The sequence below is a fragment of the Tachyglossus aculeatus genome, chromosome 7 (genome assembly GCF_015852505.1).
Source record: "Tachyglossus aculeatus isolate mTacAcu1 chromosome 7, mTacAcu1.pri, whole genome shotgun sequence".
Lineage (NCBI taxonomy): Eukaryota > Metazoa > Chordata > Mammalia > Monotremata > Tachyglossidae > Tachyglossus > Tachyglossus aculeatus.
Genome location: NC_052072.1, coordinates 10483262 through 10495931, shown reverse-complemented (window position 1 = coordinate 10495931; position 12670 = coordinate 10483262). Strand labels below are relative to the sequence as shown.

Genomic DNA, 12670 nt, shown 5'->3' with positions numbered 1-12670 from the left:
TAGACGGAGGTGGGGTGTTTTGGGAGAGATGTGTCCGTGGCGTCGCTATGGGTCAGAGACGACTCGATGGCATGAGACAAGACAAGACTGTGTACAGAGTACTGTATAAAGCATTCAGAAGATTGCAATATGATAGAGATGTTAGACATGATCCCTGCCCACAAGAAACTGCTCATAAAAACTTCAGGATAGTCTCATTTTTCATCATCCGTTTACATACTGATTTTTGGAAACGGGCCAATCTAGCTGTTGTTACCTTAATTTTCCCCACAGTTTCTGACTGTTCTAACTGGTTGTCGATCTCTTTTCATAGAAAATTGAAATAATTCAAGGATTTCTTTTATTCTACTACATTCACTAAGAATCGATGAGATTTTCAACTTAAGTATAGCCCAAAGAAATTAAATTGTTTATTCTCACTAGAGGGGAAGGAGGGACTTTTTCTACTTTTAGCCCTACGTTGCAAGTAAGAATACTAAATTAGAAGGAGACTTATTCAGCTCACATGAGACCAGAAAAGGGAAAGATATTTAAGAAAGAAAAATCAGGGCCTGGAAGAATTTAGCAAGTTCTCTGCTTTTAAAAAGGCCCGTTAGAGAAATCGGATTTTCTTATTTGTCAGGGTTCTATAAAGTAGGAAAAGACTAATTTCTTTTTAATACTCACTGAGCTCTCTTTTCTCTGGTGCCTAACTCGGGCCCTAGTAGTATGTTACGTGATTAGAAAGGAACATTAATTCTTTCACAGGCTCTAGGGGACCATTTACTTCTTAGGCACTATGGAGAAGAGAGCCCCTTAAATTAAAACTTTTAGCTGTAAAGAATGAGCTTTCAGTTCTAACAGAACAGGGCAAAAAATAGGACTCCATGTCGATTATTCAGTAATGGTAGCAAAACCAGACTATTTCTATTATTACTATCTCTCCCATTAATGTGCCAGATCCTTGCAGGTGAGAAAGGGTGGGTAGGCGTTAGAAATTTTCAATGGGGCAATAACTCTCCCAGGTTACGATGGTGCCTTTTAGGGAACTGAAGTAGTAATTTAATAAATGGCACCCTTGTGGCCTGAAAGAACTTATCTCCCTTCACGTTCCTGACTTAGATGTAAGATGTTTCTTATTTTTTGCCCTCTCCCACTGGCAAATATTTCAGTAAGGGAAAAGGTTAATTTGTGGATAATTACTGAGGGAGGGAGGGAATATGTTTGTCAAAGAGAAAAACAAAAACAACCTGTCACTACGCATCAGTCGCCATGGTATATCTGGGAAAATGGTAATGAGCTTCATGTACTACAAGAGTTAAGACAGAAAAATTAAAGGTGCAAGCCGGAGTAATTTTCTTTCTCAAGAAATTCTTGGAGAAATAATTTTTTGTTGTTTGCTTTTGTGTGCTTCATATTTAATCTTGCCTCTTCTGAAGTTGATGTCAAGTTCTGGAATAATTTGCTTTTTTATTTAATTGTATAGGTTAACCTCTGACATAACCTTTTAATTCACACCATGGCAGTAAGCACAGCTGAACATTTTTATAGGAATTTGAGTCCCTCTCCTAACTACTGCTCCTTTAGCTCTTTGTGAAATTCAGCCCAGGAGAATTCCCTTTCAGAAGGTTTTGTACACTACACAACTATGATTTAGAGAGAGTGAGTGAGTACTGACTAAAAAACTTGTTCATTTAAAGAACTAAATATACTTCTAAGGAGAGATAAAGCCTGTATGCTTTCTACTTTGCTTTCTTGTGCATCCATCTGTGAGAGAAATTATTTTGGTTAAACTCCAGCTCAGGTAAATATTGATTTAAACAGGTTCACAATTTTAAAAAAAATCAAAATTTCACTGAACAATAATTGGTTGCCTTTATTTCTGATTCATGTGGGATAAAGATTTCCAAATAATGTCTTGGGTTCGATTCTTGCTTGAAAGGAAAAGTATTATTGGGCCGGTTAGGGTTTTGAAATCATATCAAATCCCAACTTTCAAAAACAGTTCAGGCTTTTCCAAGGAAAGAATGGCTAAAATTCCTGTGCTTTCTTTGACCCTGATTCACCTCTCTTCTCTTAAAAAGGTCAGTGCTCTCATCCACATTTGCAGTAGACCAAGAAACATGACACTTTGGGAAATAGCCTGATCTCAGTAGCAGGAGTGGGAGTCATAGTAGTATCGTGTAACATTTCGGGACAGGTTTGATGTTGTATGAGGAATAGGAATAGCAGTAGTAGTAATAGTAGTAGTAGAAGTAGTAATAAGGAGTTGTAGTAGCAGTATAAGTAGTAGTAGTAATAGTCAGGCTAATGGTATTTATTGATCTCCTACAGAGTGAAAATAATAATAATAATGATTGTGGTATTTTTTATTATGTACAAAGTACTGAAGAAGAAGCTTCAGTAAGCGAAGTACAGAAGCAGCATGGCTTATTGGAAAGAGCATGGGCTTGGGAGTTGGAGGTCATGAGTTCTAATCCCGGCTCCACCATTTGTCAGCTGTGTGCCTTTGGATAAGTCACTTAACTTCTCTGTGACACAGTTACCTCATCTGTAAAATGGGGATTAAGACTGTGAGCCCCACGTGGGACAACTTGATTACCCCGTGTCTATCCCAGTGCTTAGAAAAGTGCTTGGCACATAGCGCTTAACAAATACCATCATTATGATTATGATTATTATTACTGTACCACGTGCTGAGGTATCTCATCTGTAAAATGGGGATTAAGACTGTGAGCCCCACGTGGGACAACCTGATCACCTTGTTACCTCTCCAGTGCTTAGAACAATGCTTTGCACATAGTAAGCACTTAATAAATGCCATCATTATTATTATTATACAAGATCATCAGGTCCCACATGACGCTCACTGTCCAAGTACAAGGGAGAAAAGATAAGTGGAGCCCCATTTTCCAGATGAGGGAAATGAGTCACTGAGAAGTGACTTGCCCAAGGTTATATGAGAGATATATGGGAGATCTGGAATTAGAATCCTGATACGTTGACTTCCGGGCTCATGCTCTCTCCACTAGGCCACACTGCAAACCACCGTATCAGAAAAAGGACCAAACACGAAGAGACATTCTATATCTCTTCATACCTCAGATACTTAAAACATTAATTCTGAAGCACCCGACCTAAGCTCAGTGAAGACAAGAGGGTTCTTCAGTGGGACACAGCTAGGAAGGAGAGGACCAGAGATCAGGCAAGGTGACAAATCTAGTGTAGAAGTCATGCCTCACGTCTTGGAGAACAGCTTAACGTCAAATACATAAACAAAAAAAAAGGAGGTTTCTTGACAGCATATTTTTGGTTAAAATCATCTCAATATGTGATTTTCCCTTAAGTTTAGCTTTTTCTTCTAGAGTGAAGTGAAAATTCTTCACTAATTTAATTCCACTAATTCAGCATCATGGTCAAATAGAGGAGAACAAAGGGTTGAGGTAAAAAGATTTATCTGAATAGACATCTCTGATCATTTGTAAAATGAACAGAGCACTTTCTAAAAAAAATCAGAGACCAAAGTCTACAGAAGTGTAAATGTAAAACGGGGACATCATAACCAGTGGTGGAAAATCACCGTACCGCAACATAAAAATATTTTATCTCTTCTCCTCCTCTCCCCTGTTCATCGTTTCTCTCTTCTCTGAAGCAAGTGGGCTCAAGCAAGCCAAAAAGTCCAACTAAAGGGCCATTGCAAAGAAGGATGGCTTTGATTCAGTTAGTGCCATGAACCTGTTTCTTTGCCCTCAATGTCTGGGTCAGCTCCTCCTCAAAACAAACCACAGGATGCAATCTGTCTCCTGCAGAGCACCCTTACTAAGATAATCTGACATAAGAATTTCTGCTACTTTGGAGAGAACTGACTAAAACTATACCGCTGTAAATAAATAAATAATAAATCCTGTGGAATGGAAGTGGACCAGAGAGTTCAGGGTCTGGGTGTTGGTACTGCCTTCCTTCATCCTAGTTCTAAGGGTCTACTTCTCTCTTTGTCTGTCTCTCCCTCTCCAGAAAAAAATCTCCACTTCTTTAAAAATGAAACAAGGAAGAAAAATCATTGCTGAAAGTCATGATCTCCGGAACCATTTGTAACTAAAGTTTTCTTTCTGGAAATAGTAATAATGGTAATAATACTTTTTAGTATTTCTTAAGCATGGACTATATGTCAAGCACTGTGCCAAACAATGGGGTTGATAAAATATAATCAGGTTGGACAAAGACCATGACCCATTTGGAGCTCACAGCGAGGGAGAACAAACATTTAATCCCTATTTTACGGATGAGGTAACTGAGGAACAGGGAAGCCAAGTGACACACAGGACGCAGAGCAGGCAAGAAGAGGAGTCAGAATTAGAACCCAGGTCTGCTGACTCCCAGACTCAAGCTCTTTCCTAGGGCATGTTGCTTCTCTGAGGGTAGTCACTAGGTCTATTTCCAAGAATTTTAGCACTATGAAAGCTGGATGAAAATGAATAGCCATTATGGTTACATGAGAAGCGGCATAGCCTAGTGGATAGAGCACAGGCCTGAGAATCAGAGGACCTAGGTTCTAATCCTGGCTCTGCCACTTGCCCACTGTGTGACCATGGACAAGCCAATTAACTTATCAATCAATCAATCTATGGTATTTATTGAGCACTTAATATTATCAATCATCAATCGTATTTATTGAGCGCTTACTATGTGCAGAGCACTGCACTAAGCACTTGAGAGAGTACAGTACAACAGAATTAACAGATACATTCCCTGCCCATAATGAATTTACAGTCTAGAGGGGGAGACCTCAGTTTCCTTATCTGTAAAATGTGGATTAAATCCAACTCCCTACTATTTAGACTTTGAGACTGAGACTATGTCTAATCTGATTTTCTTCTATTTACCCCAGCACTTACTACAATGCTTATCACATAGTAAGCACTAAAATATCATGGCTCTCTGTAGGCAGGGAACGTGTCTACCAAATCTGTTTCACTGTACTCTCCCAAGTGCTTAGTATACTGCTCTGCACAGAGTAAGCCCTCAAAAGATATGTGATTGATTTATATTATTATCATTATTACTACTGTCATGACAATAGTCTGGGTTTTCCTCAGAAAGCATATAGTCCAAAGTTCAATGAATCAACTAAAAGCCATTTTTCCTTCTTATTTTGTTCTCTCTTACACCTGTCTGTCCTCCGGTCGTCTAAATGTACACCTACATCCTTGCAATGTTTATGAGTTCATTTTATTGCTACCCTCTCCCTCTCCCCAACCCTCCGACAACCACTCTAATTTAAGAAGCTCTAAATATTGTTGCCGTAGGTGACACACGGACACAGAGCCCAGCAGAGCTCGACTAATAAAAAGGCTTTCACAGCATTTTAGCCTTTGCTCATAAGTAAAGTTAAAATTTATGGCTTTTAAAATACTGGATCTGGGAGAGGTCAGGTTAAACGGCTGCTAGTAATAAAAGGAATCAATACACCACAACATCTGAAACAGCCAGCAAACTAAATAAACACTTCATCCAAATCCACTTGGCCCTGAATTAAAAGAACATAAAATACTGTATTTATTTTGTTGGCCCTCCCTCGGTCAATAGCTTGCTTTTCTGGGTTCCTCAGGATTCTGGCCAGGACCAGTAGAAGATGTTTGTTAGCCTAGTGGCAATCAAACATGTCAAGGCTCAGGGTAGTTAACTAAGCATTAACCTTATCGGAGAACCCCTTGTAGATTAGCTGACAATAAGTACACACACACACTACAAACATATCTCAGTCTGGGCCCACAACAAATGTTCCTGATACTTATTTACAAAGGTGTCAGCAGAATTTGATATCCTCTGTCTTCAACTAGTACCCCAGTACAACTGTTTTACAATCACCTCCTCAATATCTTGAATCTAGAATACCAGTAAACAGCATGGACAATAACTGATAAAGTCTTAAACCAAAAACAATGTAACCTTTGAGCCCAGCTGAAGAAAGGGGAAAACTGCACCCAACCTGCTGAATCCCCTGATTTAGTCAACTTCACACAAGTTTTTAAAATTTATTTACTTACAATTCCTTAGATAATGTATCAAACCCAATAACAACATTCTTCTACTCAAAGAGCGCACACAATTAGAACATACGAGGTAAATGAAATGACCAGAATTTTCTGTATTATTAGTCGCATATATTTTGTTAGTGAAAACCAGTTTAAGAAGAAAATCAAACAAATTTTAGGGGATGTTAAAACTGCTCTAGCTCATTTTTATGTTCCTTCAGGGCAGATCCATGTTTTCTGCTTCTTTGGGCTACTCCCCACATGCCTAGGAGAATATGTGGCACAAAGTAGGCACTCAGTAAATATTGTTGAGGGCAAAGATATTTATTCAATAAACATATGACTACTTCCTAATCTACTAGTCAAAGCTTTCAAAGTATCCTGCCCCCCAAAATGTTATGTTTTGAAAATTTGTGAATGTACATTTTATTGTATTAATTTCTCAGATAATTCTGCTAAAAATAACATTTCAAAATAAGATGCGATTCAAATCATTTTGCAACATTTTGGTTCCCTTTGGCAGGGTTTAAAAAAAATGATTTGCAGAGAGAAACACATGTTCATCTCTTGAGTAACAATGCACAAAAGCACAGGACTATGAGTCAGGTGACCCAGGTTCAAATCTGGCTTTGCCACTTGGCTGCTCCGTAACATTGGGCAAATCACTTAATCTCCATGTCACAGTTTCTTCCTCTGTAAAATGGGGACAAAATACTAGTTCTAACTCTTAGACTATGAACCCCATTTGGGACAGGGATTATGTCCAATCTGTATGTGCCTGTTTACTAGTTTTGATGTCTGTCTCCCCACTTCTAGACTGCAAACCCAGTTGTGGGCCAGGATTGTCTCTCTTTATTGCTGAACTGTACTTTCCAAGGGCTTAGTACAGTGCTCTGACACAGTAAGCACTCAATAAATACGATTGAATGAATGAATGAATCTACTCCAATGCTTAACTCAGTGACAAACTCTTAATGCCATCGTGAATACAATTGTGCAGACTCAACGCATCTTGGTTTTCCCTAGTACTTCCATTGACAAAAATAGCAACATTCATGCAGGCAGTGACATGCCGGCTCAACACAGAGAGTAATGAAGCTCCTGACATAGATGGATGTAAAGATTTCACAAATTTTTTGATCAAATACCATCTAGACAGACTTCCTCTTACAACATTTCACATTAAAATGAACAATTAACATTTCTAAATGTACATTCTAGGCTATGATACATAGTTCACTTTGAAACAAGGCACTTACACTCATTAGACTGCAAGCTCCTTGAGGACAGGGAACGTGTCTACCCATTCTGGGGTACTGTACTCTTCCATGCACATAGTTCAGTGCTCTGCACAAAGTACTCAATAAATACCACTGATTGATCTGTTTAGATTTTATAACATTAGCCTACTTCATGCCACTAACTCAGGGGACACGAGCAGTGTTGGGGAGGGGAGGGCCAATGTGTGCGTGGGAGCCATGGGGAAATGGACAAACCATTATTGAAACTGGGATAGGGTAGTGGGTACTGGGAGACACTTAAGGAGGAGTGTTGGGATGGCAGAGTCCCCAGAAAGGGTTGGCAAGTCCATTTTGGCTCTGATGAAGTAAAAGGCGGTGAGCCTACCACAGACTCTCTCAGACTCACTTGTGACATTATATAAATTATATAACATTATTCTTATGTAAGAATTAGTTCTGACTTACAACATTTCAACTGGATGGCAGCATGGATTAGTGGCAGGAACATGGCAGTGGGAGCCAGGAGATCATCATCATCATCAATCGTATTTATTGAGCGCTTACTATGTGCAGAGCACTGTACTAAGCGCTTGGGAAGTACAAATTGGCAACATATAGAGACAGTCCCTACCCAACAGTGGGCTCACAGTCTAAAAGGGGGAGACAGAGAACAAAACCAAACATACTAACAAAATAAAATAAATAGAATAGATATGTACAACTAAAATAAATAAATAAATAAATAGAGTAATAAATATGTACAAACATATATACATATATACAGGTGCTGTGGGGAAGGGAAGGAGGTAAGATGGGGGGATGGAGAGGGGGACGAGGGGGAGAGGAAGGAAGGGGCTCAGTCTGGGAAGGCCTCCTGGAGGAGGTGAGCTCTCAGCAGGGCCTTGAAGGGAGGAAGAGAGCTAGCTTGGCGGATGGGCAGAGGGAGGGCATTCCAGGCCTGGGGGAGGACGTGGGCCGGGGGTCGATGGCGGGACAGGCGAGAACGAGGTATGGTGAGGAGATTAGCAAAAGAGGAGTGGGGGGTGCGGGGTGGGCTGTAGAAGGAGAGAAGGGAGGTGAGGTAGGAGGGGGCGAGGTGATGGACAGCCTTGCAGCCCAGGGTGAGGAGTTTCTGCCTGATGCGCAGATTGATTGGTAGCCACTGGAGATTTTTGAGGAGGGGAGTAATATGCCCCGAGCGTTTCTGGACAAAGATAATCCGGGCAGCAGCATGAAGTATGGATTGAAGTGGAGAGAGACACGAGGATGGGAGATCAGAGAGAAGGCTGATGCAGTGGTCCAGACGGGATAGGATGAGAGCTTGAATGAGCAGGGTAGCAGTATGGATGGAGAGGAAAGGGCGGATCTTGGCAATGTTGCGGAGCGGAGACCGGCAGGTTTTGGTGACGGCATGGATGTGAGGGGTGAATGAGAGAGCAGAGTCGAGGATGACATCTGGCTATGTGTCCTTAGATAAGTCAATTTAACTTCTCTGGGCCTCAGTTTCCTCATCAGTGAAATATGGATAAAAGATCTGCTCTCCTTTCCTCTTAGATTGCGAGAGCTTAATGGGCCAGGATTGTGACCCATATAATTATCTTGTACCTACCCTGGTGCTTGGTAACCCATGATAATTAAGATGCAATTTTCAAGAATTAACTGTGTAGTAAGTCTGCGTATTGCTTGAATACTACAACCATTTATTTTTGAAATAGTTATGGTGGTGATAGATCAATATATTTTTCAGATTTAAACATGGTAAGGCATGATCAAAAAATAAACACTCAACACTTGAAACACTAAACAATTTTCAAAGCAACAACCTTATTATTCTCTCTTCATCACTACCCATCATCACTTCATCACTTCATATACTTCATCACTACATCATCAAGAAGCAGCATGGCTCAGTGGAAAGAGCACGGGCTTTGGACTCAGAGGTCATGGGTTCAAATACCGGCTCCTCCACTTGTCAGCTGCGTGACTTTGGGCAAGTCACTTAACTTCTCTGTGCCTCAGTTATTCCATCTGTAAAATGGGGATTAAGATTGCGAGCCCCCCGTGGGACAACCTGATCACCTTGTAACTTCCCTGGCACTTAGAACTGTGCTTTGCACATAGTAAGCGCTTAATAAATACCATCATTATTATTATTATTGTTATTATTATTATTATTATTACCCCCACCCTCTCTGACCTGGATCCACGATTCTCCCCGACTTACCAAACCCCCAAATCTCAGACATACGTGCAAATAAATGGAGAAGAACTGTTGACTAGCAGATAGAGCCCAGGCCTGGGTGTCAGTATGACCTGGATTCTAATCTCACTTCTGCCACTTGTTTGCTATGTGACCTTGAGTAAACCACTTAATTTCTCTGTGCCTCAGTTACCTCATCTGTAAAATGGGATTAAGGCTGTGAGCCCTATGTGGGACAGGGACTTGTGACCTTGGGCATGTCACTAACTTCTCTGTGCCTCAGTTACCTCATCTGTAAAATAGTGATTAAAACTCTGAGCCCTATTTGGAACAGGGACTATGTCCAACCTTATTATTAGTTTGTGTCTACCCCAGCCCTTACTAAAGTGCCTGATGCATAGTAAGTGCTTAACAAATATCATTTTAAAAAAATGTAGACATACATATGCTTATCAGGTCATTCACACCCACAGTTAGACACACCCAAAATATCATATTCCCAGCAGGAGTATCCGCACTCCTCAGATCTTTGTCTCTTATCAGAAACATATTTTTATTTTTCTCCAAACCCAGTGTCCTCAAAAAATTAGAACTGTAGGAAAGTTCCTTCTAGACTGTGAACCCACTGTTGGGTCGGGACCATCTCTATATGTTGCCAACTAGTACTTCCCAAATGCTTAGTACAGTGCTCTGCACACAGTAAGTGCTCAATAAATACAATTGATTGATTGATTGATTGATTGATTGAAAGAAGGAAAAGGTTAGGTAATGATAATAATCATAATAATAACAATAATAAAACTAATGATAAAATGATAATAAAAATAACAGTATTTGTTAAGCTCTTATTATGTGTCAAGCACTGTACTAAGCATTGGGGTAGTTACAAGATCATCAGGTCCCAAATGGGGCTCACAGTCTAAGTAGAAGGGAGAACAGGCATTGAGTCCCCATTTCGCAGGCGAGGGAACCGAGGCCTAGAGAAGTTAAGTGACTTGCCCAAGGTCATAAAGCAGGCATAAAGTGGGGGAATGGCGATTAGGACCCAGGCCCTCTGACTCCCAAGCACATGGTCTTTTCACTAGCCAATACTACTTCTCACTAAGCCTTGCTGCTAGAAAATAGAAAGAGGCTCCTAATCTAATTAATTCCTGAAATCAATTTCTCTTCATCCTTTTTTCCCAATGCCAAATACACGCTAACAAAAGAGAAACCAAGATTGGAATTTGGTTCTAAAAAATAGAAGGGATCAACCCAAATGGCTCTCGCTAAACAATGGAATTCCAGCTTGTCCCTGCTTCTAGAACCCCTAGGCTTGTTTTAAGGGGATGAGGAAGGGAAGGAGCATGAAGCTGTCCCCAAATTGGGTGCTAGCTGCTATCTGCAGGAAATACAAATAAAAAATATAGCAGGACTACACTATAAATCACAGGGGCAGGATGAGGAAAGTGAACAGATACTGTCAGTTGAGATTAGAGGAGCTGTCAAACAGGGCAGATAGTAGTAGTGGCGTCTTCAATTATCCTCACCTAGACAGGAAGGAAAAGTCAGTGGGATGAGAAATGTGGTAAGACAAACTCTTGTTTTCCAGAACAACTAGTTCTAGAATACCCAAGGATAGATAACTTACTGGATTTCATTCTGAATAGTGGATGGGACTTGGTGCAAAATTGTGGGTGGGATGGTCACTGTAAAATAGTCAGCACAATGTGATTATTTTATACTCTTGCTGAAGCAGCCACGAAGAGGGGATTCAGATCAAACATCAGCCTTAGTTAGGAAAAAGAAAATACCTACAATCAATCAAACAATCAATCGTATTTATTGAGAGCTTACTGTGTGCAGAGCACTGTACTAAGCACTTGGGAAGTACAAGTTGGCAACATATAGAGATGGTCCCTACCCAACAGTGGGCTCACAGTCTACAAAAATGTAACCTTCAAGAAGGCTATGAAAAAACATCATTTCAGAGGCTCAGGTGAGGTATCAGAAAAAAACATCATACGACCAAACAGAAACCTGGCAGTGTCAAAGAGGTCATTGGAGGGCAAAATGTCACCTTTAAAATTATGGAAAATTCACAAAACGATGGAAAACATAAAAGCTCATAAATAGTGTCAGGTTGGGGCAAACAGAAAACCAGAGGGGTGTAAAAAAAGGAGTTTGAAGAGCTCCTGTGTGACATGTCAATCCTAATAATATAGGTGTCTTCAAATACAACAAAACCAGAGGAGCAGTGGGGCTTCTTGATGGTTATACTTAAAAGACGCATTTACAATTACAAAGGAGAAAACTGCGAGGCTCAATGAATCGTTTTGTTTAGTAAAGAGTAAGAGAGGTCTATCACAACTTGTTTTTTCTTCAATCTGATCACCAGGAAGCAGAGTGGCTAGTGAATAGAGAATGGGCCAGGGAAGCAGAAGGACCTGAGTTCTTTCATTCAATCGTATTTATTTAGCACTTACTGTGTGCAGAGCACTGTACTAAGTGCTTGGAAAGTACAATTCAGCAATAAAGACAGACAATCCCTGCCCACACCGGCCTTCCAGTCTAGAAGGGGGGAGACAGACATCAAACAAGTAAACAGGCATCAGTATAAAGAAAGAGAATTACAGGTATATACACATCAAAACAAGTAAACAGGCATTAATATAAATAAATAGAATCAACAGGCATTAATATAAATAGATAGAATTCTAATCCTGGTTCTGCTGTGAGACCTTGGGCAAGGCACTTAACTTCTCCGTGCCACAGTTAACTCAACTGCAAAATGGGGATTAAGACTGTGAGCTCTATGTGGGACACGGACTTTGTCCTACCTGATTAGGTTGTATCTACCCCTCTGCTTAGTATAGTGCCTGGCACATAGTAAGCACTTAACAAATACTATTAAACAAAGGGGGAATCTAATGGCATTTGTCCTACTGGAGATGATGCATTTTGTACTATTGAGAACACCAAGGGTTTATCTCACTGAGCTCATTTGCTACCCTTCCTTCTTTAGGATGTTTAATTCTTACAATTTATCTACCAGCCATTAATTTCTACAGCTGGTCTGTATTTGGAAGCCCCTTTCTTTCTGGAGTGGTTGGTAGAGTTTGAATTCAAGAGAATCTGGTCATTTTATCTCATTACCGCCCATGTTTATAATCAAAATCAGTCTAGATGGAGCAGAGGCTAGCAATTTACTCAATAGGGCAGGGATCCTACCTATC

General features: G+C 40.3%; 1 protein-coding gene across 1 annotated transcript in view; it reads right to left on the bottom strand.

The window, feature by feature from the left end:
• The window catches only part of PARD3B (par-3 family cell polarity regulator beta), a 994526-nt gene that overhangs the window by 379589 nt on the left and 602267 nt on the right, over positions 1-12670 (bottom strand). The window lies entirely within an intron of this gene.